The following is a 15,030-nucleotide window of genomic DNA, read 5'->3' on the forward strand; positions in this document are numbered from 1 at the left end:
AATTGCGTGTGTCCTTATCCATTTCCGAGGTGCATATTGAAGATATTGGAAGAACTTTCCACATTTTCTTTTCGTCAGCCAACAAGATGAGTAGGCCCAATGAACAGCAAAAGCACTAGCCTATGTCCATCTACTATCCCCCATAGTACAAAAGTAGACCTATTCTGTGCGAGAAATAAATATTCCAAACATAGTCTGTGACAGTTGTGGGATGCGATAGATCCAAAGTTAATAGAAGTTAATAAAAACTTGTTTACGCAATAATGCTGATGCAAAAGATCAGAAGGTTTAGCTCAAAATGTTAATAAACTATTAGGCTATTTATTCACATTATAAGCACAGCAATGCGCTCACGGCAGTAGGCTATAAGAACAAATGTTTAGTTTTGAAAACACCATTATCAAAAGTGACCGCAAATGCGATAATGCATGTAATGCTTTTATTATAAAGGTGCTTTTTTTCACGTGCTGTGTATGTATACCAGTTAGGCTCTACAGTACATCCATTGTAAAGTGGATTAATGTGCTTAATTTTAAGAAGTAATTTGGCCACTTTAGTTGTGATACAAACCTTATCAAAAAACATATTTCTGATCAATTTGATGTTATTTTAAATGGACAAAAAATAGCTTTTCCTTCAAAAACAAGGACATTTCTAAGTAACCCCAAACTTTTGAACGGTAGCGTAAATATAGTAGGCCTAGCCTATAGAAAGCTGATGGGATCCTCCTCTTCTTAATAGAAGCCATGACTCTGTTTTCACACAATTGCATAACCCATAGAAATGTTGCACAACATGAGCTCATGGGCTCTCATGAAGTGTTTGATTAGGTTTTCAATCACATTTGCATTGATGTCAGAGTGATTAGAGGGACAATAGAGTGCTGAGTACCAGGCAGTTGGCAAGTTTGGTAGGCTACTAATGACCATCATCAGCATCAGAGCTTGGAGAAGCCTAATTACCATTTCTAAATGGTCATGTGGAATTTGACTGCCTTCATGACTCATGACCGCCGATGTGGCAGCAATTCGGTCACAGTAACAGCCCTACTCCTGCCCACCTATGGCAACCCAAGCCATCATCCCACCATGGAACTGGCAAAGGATGTTGACAAATTTGTCTGGAGAGCCACATTTGAGTAGAATGCCCCATATAACAGTGGTTCGTTGCAGATTGTGGTAAATGGCTGACACTTAAATAACGTGCCATAGAATTCTACGGACCACGCAAGCTGTGCTGCAGTACGCCACAACTTTTAATGGAAGAACCACTGTAGATCCTTGCTCAAAGTGTCAAAGACCTTGGACAGGTCAACAAAGGTCATGGAAGGTCCTGATGTTGTTCATGCCACTTCTCCTGGAGTTGCAGTGCTGTGAATATCATATTGACTGTACTCCTGTTCTTTCTGAAGCTACAATGTGGATGCTGTCAGCGCCAGGAGTCGTGTTGTTCTTGAGGGAACGAATAGTTAATGACACTTCATGAAAGGTTGGGGAATGGTGGTGTGTCGGAGAGCACTGATGGAGTAGTGCTTCAAAGTGGTCAGACCACCTCATCAGGATCTGATTTTGGTCCTTCAAGAGAGACCATCTGCTGTTTTCAGGGGGGTTGATAGAGCAACTTCTAGGGCTATAAATCGTTTTAGCTGAGTTGAAGAAATTGTGCTTTTGTTGTTTTTGTTGCCATAAATTTGCTTTTCCTGTGACTTATTCGTCCACCATTCATTCTGCAGAGCATGCAAGGTTGTATGCACTTCCTTGCGTCATGCATGCCATTGCTGGTGGAGGGTAGCAGATGTGAGGCTGTTGATAGTAGCTCTTTGTACTTTGCATATTGTCCAGTAAGTTTGTGATGGTGTCTGAGTTCTCATCAAAGCAGTCATGATGTTTCCTACCTCGGTAGCCAATGGAGTGGGCCGCTGCCTGATAGATGCACTGAGCTGATAGATGCCCTCTTCATGGACTACTCTGCACACAGAGAGGCTCAGTTTTCCTCAGCCTTTCAGCGAGAGAGCGATGGAACTTGTCCCTTGCTGCAGCTTTCTCATGCAGGATACAGTGCACACACCTAATATTGGACTTCTGCAGTCATTTGGGGATACATATTCTCACCTGAAGTTTAGCCAGTATTATATGGTGATCTGTCCAGCATGGCACCGATCATCGCACGTATCAAGAAGGACATCATTAGTGTCAGATTGTATCACTATCAAGTAGTCGATCAGGTGCCAGTGTTTGGAGTGTGGGTGCATCTATGATGTTTTATATTTGTTCTTCTGCTGCAACAAGGTGTTAGTGATGATGAGATCATGCTCGGCACATAGAGGTAGCAGTCTCATGCCGTTCTGAATGACCTGGCCATCACCATGCCTACCCAGCACTCCGCTCCATATCCTGTTGTTCTGTCCCACCCTAGCGTTGAAGTCAACCAGCAGAAAGATCTTGTCATTCCTGGGGACGCGGTGAAGGGCCTCATCTAGTAACTGGTAGAAGCAGTCCTTTGCCTTATTTTCAGATGTTAACGTTTTCAGATGTTAATGCACCAAGACATAAGAGAAATTAGTCTTTCACTTATGCCGACAGGTGTTTTGGTGAGGCTGGGTAAAAGGCTGTTCTTAAGAGAGGTTAATTACTTAACTCTTTCAAGGCCACAACATGATATCCGACATTCCTTCAGAGACACCTCCAGTTTGACAGGCTCTATAAAAGACTGACCCAAAACTGACCCAAGACACACACGCCCCCCTCAGAGAGAGAGAGACAGCTGCATGTGAGCGCTCACATTTTTCAACATGTTTTTTACAAAAGGAAAGATTTGGAGATAGATAAACATGGATTTTTCAGCAGGTACATGTGCAGGATACTATCCTCCACAGCATGGCCTTTGCTCCAGATCAAAACTCCAGACCTACAGCCTAATTTTGACCAAAATGAACCTTTTTGGGATAGGGGGCAAGATTTTCACTTTCGGATGTATAGCGTGTCCAGAGTGAACTGCCTCCTACTCTGTCCCACATGCTAATATATGCATATTATTATTTGTATTGGATAGAAAACACTAGAAAACTCAAACCAGGAAGTGGGAAATCTGAGGTTTGTAGTTTTTCAAAGCTTGGCCTACCGAATACACAGTGTCTATAGAGTCAAGTTGCACTTCCTACGGCTTCCACTGGATATCAACCGTCTTTAGAAACTTGAATGAGGATTCTACTATAAAGGAGGGGCTCATGAGACCTGTTTGAGTCAGTGGTCTGGCAGAGTGTCTCAGGCTTGTGACGTGCACTCCCGACAGAGTTAGCTCTTGTTCCAGTGCTTTTCTTCAGACATATGAATTCTCCGGTTGGAACATTATTGATGTTTTATGTTAAAAACATCCTAAAGATTGGTTCCATACATCGTTTGACTTGTTTCTACGACCTGTAATGGAAATGTTTGAGTTTTGTCTGGACAAAGTGCTCATGCCTCATGAAGATGGATTACTGGGCTGAACATGCTAACAACAAGTGGCTATTTGAACATAAATGATGGACTTTATGAAACAAATCAGTCATTTATTGTCGAACTGGGATTCCTGGGAGTGCCTTCTGATGAAGATCATCAAAGGTAAGTGAATATTTATAATGTTATTTCTAACTACTTTTGACTCCAAAATGGCGGATATTTCTCTGGCTGGATTGGGCTCTGAGCGCCGTTCTTGGATTATGCTTTTTCCGGAAAGTTTTTTTGAAATGTGACACAGCGGTTGCATTAAGGAAAAGTCTATCTTTAATTCTGTGAATAACACTTGTATCTTCTAACAATGTTTATTGTGAGTATTTCTGCAAAATCACCGGATGTTTTGGAATCAAAACATTACTGCACGTAACGCGCCAATGTAAACTGAGATTTTGGATATACATATGCACATTATCGAACAAAACATACATGTATTGTGTAACAGGATGTCCTATGAGTGTCATCTGATGATGATCATCAAAGGTTAATGATTCATTTTATCTATATTTCTGATTTTTGTGACACCTATCATTGGCTGGAAAAATGGCTGTTTTTTTAACTTGGCTACGACCTAACATAATCATATGTTTTGCTTTCGTTGTAAAGCATTTTTGAAATCGGACACGATGGGTAGATAAACATCTTGTTAATCTTTCATTTGCTGTATTGGACTTAATGTGTGAAATGAAAGTTACATATTTCAAAAAATCTTTTTGAATTTCGCGCACTGCCTTTTCAGCGGAATGTTGTCGAGGGGTTCCGCTAGCAGAACGCCTGCGCTAGAAAGTTTAACTGGAGAGATTACTACTTCCAATGTTTTCTTTTTCCAAGTTATACGGAGGGTGCTCTCGCAAACAAACAGCAGAGACCTGAGGACACCATCCAACCTGGAACTGAGTGAGTAGTGTTTGATCTGATGCTATATTGAAAGCCACAAAGAAAAAGAAAATGAATTATAAAGTTCATTATAAGTGCCTCGTTGCTTGACATCATGGGAAAATCAAAAGAACACAGCCAATGACCTCAGAAAAAAATTGTAGACCTCCACAAGTCTGGTTCATTTTTGGGAGCAATTTCCAAATGCCTGAAGGTACCACGTTCATCTGTACAAACAATAGTACGCAAGTATAAACACCATGGGGCCACGCAGCCATCCTACCGTTCAGGAAGGAGATGCGTTCAGTCTCGTAGAGATTAATTTACTTTGGTGCGAAAAGTGCAAATCAATCCCAGAACAACAGCAAAGTACCTTGTGAAGATGCTGGAGGAAACAGGTACAAACGTAATTATATCCACAGTAAAACGAGTCCTATATCAACATAACCTGAAAGGCCACTTGGAAGGAAGAAGCCACTGCTCCAAAACTGCCATAAAAAGCCAGACTACGAATTGCAACTGCACATGGGGACAAAGATCATACTTTTTGGAGAAATGTCCTCTGGTCTGATGAAACAAAAATACAACTGTTTGTCCATAATAACCATTGTTATTTTAGGAGGAAAAAGGGGGAGGCTTGCAAGCTGTGAACTGTGAAGCACGGGGGTGGCAGCATCATGTTGTGGGGGTGATTTGCTGCTGGAGGGACTGGTGCACTTCACAAAATAGATGGCACCATGAGGCAGGCAAAATATGTGAATATTTTGAATCAACATCTCAAGACATCAGTCAGGATGTTATTAAAGCTTGGTCGCAAATGGGTCTTCCAAATGAACAATGACCGCAAGCATACCGCAAGCATACTTCCAAAGTTGTGGCAAAATGGCTTAAAGACAACAAATTCAAGGTATTGGAGTGGCCATCACAAAGCCTTGACCTCAATTATACAGAAAATGTGTGGGCAGAATTGAAAAAGCGTGTGGAGCAAGGAGGCCTACAAACCTGACTCAGCTACTCCAGCTCTGTCAGGAGGAATGGGCCAAAATTCACCCAACTTATTGTGAGAAGCTTGTGGAAGGCTACCCAAAACGTTTGACCCAAGTTCAACAATTTAAAGGCAATGCTACCAAATACTTGAGTGTGTGTAAACTTCTAATCCACTGGGAATGTGAGGAAATAAATAAAAGCTGAAATAAAAATTCTCTCTACTATTATTCTGATATTTCACATTCTTAAAATAAAGTGGTGATCCTAATTGACCTAAGACAGGGAATTTTAATGTTTTCATGATTTAATGTCAGGAATTGTGAAAAACTGAGTTTAAATGTATTTGGCTAAGGTGTATGTAAACTTCCGACTTCAACTGTATTTTTTTGCAGAGTTAAGGTTCCCAGGCTTGCAAGGACAGACCAGATACAAATTCAACTTGCACTAAGGTGTGAAGTAAAAGGTGTCAGGCCTTTGGGCACAACAAGTGGCAGGAGTCTTTGAAGCATCCTTTGAAGCCCCCACCTGCTGTTCAAAGAGCAAGAAATCTGCCTCCAGAAATAAAAGCTTTTACCTAGTGGGTGTGACACCTACTCCCTTGCCTGCTGCACTGCTGCTTGGACTCCACTTGGTGAATTGTTCACTATCTGCCCTGGTCAGAGCGCAATTGAGTGAATGAGACATGGAGTGGAAAGGGATTTTAGGGAAAAGAGCGCTGTGATGCTTGGCTTGGTTTCTTTTTTGTTGTGCCTCGCAAATGCACATGTACAGATGGAACACCAGAGTCAAAGCAAATTAACGTTCCCTTGAAGACAACATTTCACTTGCCCATTCGGGCAGCCACAAATCACATTCCACCCCCCAAAAATGTGATCTCTGGTTAAAGAATGAGCTTTGACATCCGTTCGTGTACTCAAGTACTCTATTACTCATACCCATCTCTAATCTGCACTACGACACTGGATATTGCTCATCCACCTGCCGCTAACTCTAGCAGCCTTGTAACTGTGCGTGCATGTCATACATAGTTAGTCGAATGCTGAACTCTTTATTGAGACAATGTTGAAACATCAATCCATGGGACAGTCAGTGCCAAATTTTCATTTTTGCCAAAATGAAAGAAACGTCATCTTGCATATTCAGCAGGCTTTAAGAAGTGGAATATTTGATTTTTTTTTATCGTTAATGCCGTCTTTGGTGTGCTTGTCAATGCACAGGCACCTTTTTTCCCCATCTTTCTATATATATGTTTTATTAACCTCTTGAAACTCTAGGGGCGCAATTTCATTTTTGGATGAAAAACGTTCCCGTTTTAAACAAGATATTTTGTCACAAAAAGATGCTCGACTATGCATATAATTGATAACTTTGGAAAGAAAACACTCTGAATTTTCCAGAACTGCAAAGATATTGTCTGTGGGTGCCCTAGAATGGGAGCTACAGGCAAAACCAAGATGAAACGGCAACCAGGAAACCAGCAGGATTTTTGAGGCTCCATTTTCCATTGTCTCCTTATATGGCTGTGAATGCGAGAGGAATGAGCCTGCCCTTTCTGTCGTTTCCCCAAGGTGTCTGCAGCATTGTTACGTATTTGCAGGCATATCATTGGAAGATTGACCATAAGAGACTACATTTTCCAGTTGTCCGCCCGGTGTCCTCCGTCGAAATTGGTGCGTCTTTTTCAGCTGCTGGTATTTTTCCATGCGATTCTGAGGGGAAAGCAGGCTTCCACGAACTGCATATCAATGAAGAGATATGTGAAAAAACACCTTGAGGATTGATTCTAAACAACGTTTGCCATGTTTCGGTTGATATTATGGAGTTAATTCGGAAAAAGTTTGACGTTTTGGTGACTGAATTTTCGGTTCGTTTCGGTAGCCAAATGTGATGTACAAAACGGAGCGATTTCTCCTACACAAAGATTATTTCAGGAAAAACTGAACATTTGCTATGTAACTGAGAGTCTCCTCATTGAAAACATCTGAAGCTCTTCAAAGGTAAATTATTTTATTTATTTGGTTATCTGGTTTTTGTGAAAATGTTGCGTGCTAAATGCTACTCAAAATGCTAAGCTAGTTTAGCATAATCTTACACAAATTAGTGATTTGCTATGGTTCAAAAGCATATTTTGAAAATCTGAGATGACAGTGTTGTTAAGAAAAGGCTAAGCTTGAGAGCAGGTGCATTATTTTCATTTTATTTGCGATTTTCAGAAATCGTTAACGTTGCGTTATGCTAATGAGCCTGAGGCTTTATTCACGATCGCGGATCCGGCGTGGGGAGTATCAAGAGGTTATTAAGTAATACAAAAGTGTTATATTGCCTGACGTTTAAAATGCATTCTGTCATTACCTGATTCAATATTTTATTAAACTAATGTAAAATATCACTTTTTAACAATAACATGTTTAATCAATCGTCTTCCTCAAGTGAAGGGAATGATTACGCAAGAGGGAGGGAATCTGATTTAATTGGTCCTCAACCCTCGGATCCATCTTTTAATTCAAGTGGAGTTTCAAGTGGAGCTTGTTTGTGTAGTTGTCACACCCAATCCAGCTCCCCTCCCGAGTGCTCGACACCGGTCTACTAACCACCAGTCCTGGCACCATCATTATGTGCACCTGGACCTCATCAACACCTTGATTACTCTCCCTTTCTTTAGCCCTCATTAACCTCAGTCATCAGGCAGTATTGGTTATGTCTCGTTCATTGCACTTCATCTGATTTTGTTTATTATTTTGTGATATCAAATTGTAAGTTACAGTCTTGTCCCATCGCTGCAACTCTCGTTCAGACGGGGGAGAGGTGAAGGTTGAGAAACATGCGTCGTCTGAAACACGATCCTGCCAAGCCTCACTGTTTCTTGACACACTGTTCGCTTAACCCAGAAGCCAGCCGGCCGCAACAATGTGTCAGAGGAAACACCATACAACTGGCAACTGAAGTCATCGTGCATGCGCCCGGCTTACCACAAGGAGTCGCGAAAGTATGATGGGACAAGGTCTTCCTGGCCGGCCAAACCCCCCCTCACCCAGATGTCGCTGGGCCAATTGAGCGACGCCTCATGGGTCAAATGCGGGTCTATAGTGATGCCTCAAGCACTGCCAAGCAGTGCCTTAGACCTCTGCACCACTCGGGAGGCCACTGTTTATTCTGACTTTTATTATTATTAAACTCACATTCTGGAGTGCTGCACCAGAAGACTTGGCCTCCACAATCACCCGACCTCAACCCAATTGGGATGGTTTGGGATGAGTTGGACCGTAGAGTGAAGGAAAAGCAGCCAAAATGTGTAAAAAAAGGAAAAGTATTCCAGGTGAAGCTGGTTGAAAGAATGCCAAGAGTGTGCAAAGCTGTCATCAAGGCAAAGGGTGGCTACTTTGAAGAATTTAAAACTTAAAATGTATTTTGATTTGTTTAACCTTTCTAGCGCACCTCAACAACATTTTGCTGAAAAGGGAGTGCGCGAAATTCAAAAAGATTTTTTGAAATATGTAACTTTCACACATTAACAAGTTCAATACAGGAAATGAAAGATAAATATCTTGTTAATCTACCCATTGTGTCCGATTTAAGAAAATGCTTTACAGCTAAAGCACAACATATGATTATGTTAGAGCACCGCCAAATCGAAAAAAACACAGCCATTTTTCCAGAAAAAGATAGGAGTCACAAAAAGCAGAAATATAGATAGAAGTAATCACTAACCTTTGATGATCTTCATCAGATGACACTCATAGGACATCATATTACATCATGTTTTGTTCGATAATGTGCATATTTATATCCAAAAATCTCAGTTTACATTGGCGCATTACATGCAGTAATGTTTTGATACCAAAACATCCGGTGAATTGCAGAAATACTCATCATAAACATTGATAAAAGATACAAGTGTTATTCACAGAATTAAAAATAGACTTCTCCTTTATGCAACCGCTGTGTCAGATTTAAAAAAAACTTTACGGAAAAAGCATAATCTGAGAACGGGGCTCAGAAGCCAAGACAGCCAGAGGAATAGCCACCATTTTGGAATCAACAAAGTTAGAAACAACAACATAAATATTCACTTACCTTTGATGATCTTCACCAGAAGGCACTCCCAGGAATCCCAGTTCGACAATAAATGACTGATTTGTTCCATAAAGTTCCATCATTTATGTCCAAATAGCCACTTGTTGTTACCGTGTTCAGCCCAGTAATCCATCTTCATGAGGCGCGAGTACTTCATCCCGACAAAAACTCGAAAAGTTCCGTTATGTTTGGAATCAATTGTTAGGATGTTTTTAACATAAAACATCAATAATGTTCCAACCGGAGAATTCCTTTGTCTTCAGAAAATGCACTGGAACGCGAGGTAACTGTCGGGAGCGCGCGTCATGAGACTGAGGCACTATGCCAGACCACTGACTCAAACAGGTCTCATGAGCCCTTTCTTTGTAGTAGAATCCTCATTCATGTTTCAAAAGACATTTGACATCTAGTGGAAGCCCTAGGAAGTGCAACCTCATCCATATCTCAATGTGTACTCGGTAGGCAAAGCTTTGAAAAACTACAAAACTCAGATGTCCCACTTCCTGGTTGGAATCTTCTCAGGTTTTTGCCTGCCATATGAGTTCTGTTCTACTCACAGACATCATTCAAACAGTTTCAGAAACGTCAGAGTGTTTTCTATCCAATAATAAGATGCATATATTAGCATCTGGGACAGAGTAGTAGGCAGTTCAATCTGGGCACGCTATTCATCCAAAAGTGAAAATGCTGCCCCCATCCAAAAATGGTTAACAGCTTTTTGGTTACTACATGATTCCATATGTGTTATTTCATAGTTGTGATGTCTTCACTATTATTCTACAATGTAGAACATTTTTAAATAAATAAAAACAGCCCTGGGAAGAGTGAGCTGTTCTCTCATTTGTGTCTGGAAGTAGCTAGCAAGCTAGCCAATGTCAGCCAGTTAGCTTGGGTGCTTCACTGCCGTTGTGAGGTCAGACCGTTCACATCAATCCTACTCATCTGCCACATCATCCGGTGTGCGATTTAAATGCACGAATGCTCATTCTGACAGCACAGTTGCAGTCAACCAACACTCTTGATAACGTAACAGCCTAACCAGCTCTACTAGGGCAAGTAATGTTCAGTGAGCTGTTCTCTCTCACGTAGATGTCTTGAAGTAGCTAGCAAGTTAGCTTGGGTGCTTGACTGCTGTTTTTAGTACATACGGATCAACCCTTAAAGATCGGTGGGGCAAAGCTTAAGAGTGTGGGAACGATGTTGAATTGGTGTAGACAAAGAAGGGCTCTCCAATAGTAGTACCAAAACATTCAAAGGCCATTTTCTCAGAAGTGAGTTTACACGTTTCTAAACTTTCAAAGCAAAATTACTTTCCAATTGTTCCTCAACTGCACTATATGATATATAATTTTTTTAGCTCTGTCTAGTTTTATCCAATGTAAAAAACATAATTTCAAAATGTTCTTCATAATACCGATTTGAGCTGGTCAGTCACATATATATTCTTATTTTTTGTCAAAAGCAATGCCCTTTTTGAACATGTAAAATGTAATATGCCTTCATTACAAACTTGTATGGGGATCTGTAAATAAAAATAAAAATGTTCAGCCTCGTTGACCCAAGGAGCAAGCACTGAGCTATAACAGTGAGCAAGACAGAATCCTTCCCTTCTTGTCATGATTGCCTGATTTAATGGAGTGTTTGGAAATAACGAGAGATGAATCCTGATTGGTTTGTCATGTCACAGGCTTCTGTCTATAACAGAATGGGCTTTTACCTGGTCCGTCTATACATATACATTGCCTTCGGAAATTCTTAAAACCCCTTTACTTTTTCCATATTTTGTTACGTTACAGCCATATTCTAAAATTGTTTAAAATATATCAATCTAAACACAATACCTCATAATCACGCAGCAAAAACTTTATTTTTTTTACATTTTTGCTAATTTATTAAAAATGCATCTGAAATATATTTACATAAGTATTCAGACACTTTACCTCAGTACTTTGTTAAAGCAACTTTGGCAGTGATTACAGCAGATTCAACTCTTTGGCCTGAATTTCAAGGATCATATCTGGAGGTACCTGGCACCATCCCTATGTTGAAGCATGGTGCTGGCAGCATCATGTTGTGGGGATGTTATTCAGCGGCAGGCACTGGGAGACTAGTCAAGATTGAGGCAAAGATGAACGGAGCAAAGTACAGAGAGATCCTCGATTAAAACCTGCTCCAGAGTGCTCAGGACCTCAGACTGGGGTGAAGTTTCACCCTCCAACAGAACAACGACCTTAAGCACACAGCCAAGACAATGCAGGAGTGGCTTTGGGACAAGTCTCTGATAGTCCTTGAGTGGCCCAGCCAGAGCCCTGACTTAAACGCGATCTAACATCTCTGGAGGGACCTACAAATAGCTGTGCAGTAAAGCCCCCCCCCTTCAACCTGACAGAGCTTGAGATGATTTGCAGAGAAGAATGAGGGAAACTCTCCAAATACAGGTGTGCCAAGCTGGTAGGGTCATACCCAAGAAGATTCAAAGCTGTAAATGCTGCCAAATGTGCTTCAACAAAGTACTGTGCAAAGCGTCTGAATACTTATGTAAATGTGATATTTCAGTCCCTCTCCAGAACTCAGGTCACTGCTTCATGCTGTCAAATCCAGGCCTAATATCTGGTTCTATTCTCCTACCGCCCACTCTCTCTGTCCATCAACTCATCCTGAATGTCACTCAAATGAAGCCCTCAGAATTAAGTAGGACTCGGATCTACTTATGAGCACCGATTACTTTTTATACAGAAACATTTGTTCTGTGTAGGATCACCTATCTAGTCATTTCCCATTGTTAATTACCAACCTCAATCTTCCTTGTTAGGCAATTAAATAAGTCATTAGCAAAATCTTTTCCAGCTTGAAGAAACACTTTCAAGAAAAAAACGTAATAGTGTCTCCTCAGATGTGTGGAAACAAACAGGCAGCTAGGGCGTAGTAATTATTTTAAAGTGCAAGGGATAGGTACATATTGGTCAGGTCATATCTCTATCCTTATTTTATCTGCATTTCTATTCACGCATTAAGTCAATTCATTATTTATTTATTTTTGTTTTTCTGTGTGTTTGTAGAATTCTGTGGATCTTTTTTTATACAGATTCTCAGCCAGTATGTTCTAACTGCCAAGTCAGTTCTTTAGGTGATGTCTCTATTTGAGAATTCTTCCAACATTTTGCATCACAGACAGACATGGTTCTGCTCAAGTTTCCAGGGAACAGGACAATGCAATTTGTGATTAAGCTGAACACCTGGTCATTCACTGGACTATAAATTTGCACCAGTGTCATGTAGTCTCTCTCTAATAACCCACAAAATGTTTTGCTTGACAAACATACACGTTAGCCTAACAGAGGACATTGGATAACAACATGGCTGATGCATTTTAGGGCTGGTTGCTCTGACATCCTCAAACCTAAAAACTGGAATATGCCTCTGTACTGTTCATTTTCATAGCCAGCTCATGGTACCTGTAATATTTTAAGAAAACCAACATTTGTACAACATCTGTACAAAAGCAACCCGGAAATCGACGAGAGGCCTCTCTGCCTCCCTATGTTTGAAATCTGCTGTGAGTCAGAGTTGAGTGAAGCGGATTGCTAAGGGGCCTTGGTGAATCCAAAATCTGTTATAAATAACCCAGTGCAAGGGAAGCACAAGGGATCACACAAATCATTAACTTAAAAAAGGCTGCCATGGCAGAGGGTCAAGCTAATTGAACACATGAATGGACGAGTGTGAATAGTAAGGCAAGAAATTGGTGTTGGTCTGTATACTGCAACTTCTGTACTTTTTTGATACTAGAACATGAAAAACAGTTTGGTACTTGAATTTCTGTCAAATGTATCTCACGGATGAAGCCTGTCTATCAGTGCAGCTGGCCTCTTATTATAGCGCCTGCTCCACTTACTCATTGCTAGTCTGCACTGGGAGTCTGAGCTGCATCATGTTAGCTCCCCACTCATGCTGAACAGAAGTTAATATACTTGAATAAGGTGTGTAGAAATCTTGAAATTGTTAATTACTGTAAGCAAAGCAATGTCCACACAAGCTAGAATACTTTACAATACAAGAAGAAACCGGTAGCTTCCAGGTAGATAACCTTCCTTGTTAGCTAATAGCTAGGTTAGTATTGTGGAGTAACTACAATGTTGTTGATCCATCCTCAGTTTTTCCCTATTACAGCTATTAAACTCTAAACTATTTTAACAACCATTAAACTATTTTAAAACTTCTTTGGGACAGGGGGCAGTATTTTCACGTCCGGATGAAAAGCGTGTCCAAAGTAAACGGCCTGCTACTCAGACCCAGAAGCTAAGATGTGCAAGATGTCAAAAGTCTTTTGAAATTGGTTGAGGTTTTTTCTTTGAGAAATTAAGAAGTAACACTGTTCAGAATGAGGGTAGAGGGAAGTGTACTCTTTGTTAGAGGCGCGTGACCTGAAAGCATGCTCCACTTTGTTTTCCTCCGGTATTGAACACAGTATATCCCGTCCTCAATTTTATCGATTATTTACATAAAAAATCCCTAAAGTTGTATTCCAAAAGTAGTTGAAATGTTTACAGGAAACTTTTGAGATATTTTGTAGTGACGTTGCACAATTTGGAAGCTGTTTTTTTCTGGATCAAACGCGCCAAATAAATGGATATTTTGGATATTTATGGACGGAATAAATCGAACAAAATGACCAATTGTGATATTTATGGGACATGTTGGAGTGCCAACAGAAGAAGCTTGTCAAAGGTAAGGCATGTTTTATATTTTAATTCTGTGTTTTGTGTAGCGCCTGCATGGTTGAAGTATGCTACTCTCTTTGTTTACTGTTGTGCTATCATCAGATAATATTATGCTTTCGCCGAAAAGCCTTTTTAAAATCGGACATGTTGGCTGGATTCACAACAAGGGTAGCTTTAATTTAGTATCTTACATGTGTGATTTAATGAAAGTTTGATTTTTATATAATTTCATTTGAATTTGACGTGCTGCATTTTCCCTGGCTTTTGGCCAAGTGGGACGCAAGCGTCCCCTATACCATAAGGAGTTAATTAAAATGTAAAAATGTCAAAAAGCATAATTCCACTTTGACATTATGGGTTATTGTGTATAGGCCAGTGATACAAAATCTCAATAACCATTTTTAAACTCAGTCTGTAACACATCATAAATTTGAAAAAGTCAAGGGGTGAAGGCACATGGACGCATACACACCTCAGAAGAGTCTCACCCATTAAAGCCTAAAGACGACAATATTGTGTGCAACTCATCAGAAAAGCAGGAACAGTTGCTTTAAATATGAAAGCAGAAGTTAGACATGATTTCCCCCCCCCCCAGTCCTTAGCTGACAGTAATTACCTTCTATCTCATTCTTAATCCAGCTGTATCTGTAGCTCAGAGACCCCAGTACGAAGGTTCATTAACACAACAAAAAAACAGAGAGTGGTTGGTTACAGAGTCCGTGTCCAAATACACATACTGGTGTCTTAATTAGTAGGCCATTTGAGTATGCAAAATATACTGTGTCTGTTTTTCGGTATTGGATGTTTTTCAGTATTGGATCCACCGCATCCGCCTATGTAACACTTCTGCATCTGCTGTGAAAGGTGACAGAGCTAGA

The sequence above is a fragment of the Oncorhynchus masou genome, chromosome 32, assembly GCF_036934945.1.
Source record: "Oncorhynchus masou masou isolate Uvic2021 chromosome 32, UVic_Omas_1.1, whole genome shotgun sequence".
NCBI lineage: Eukaryota > Metazoa > Chordata > Actinopteri > Salmoniformes > Salmonidae > Oncorhynchus > Oncorhynchus masou.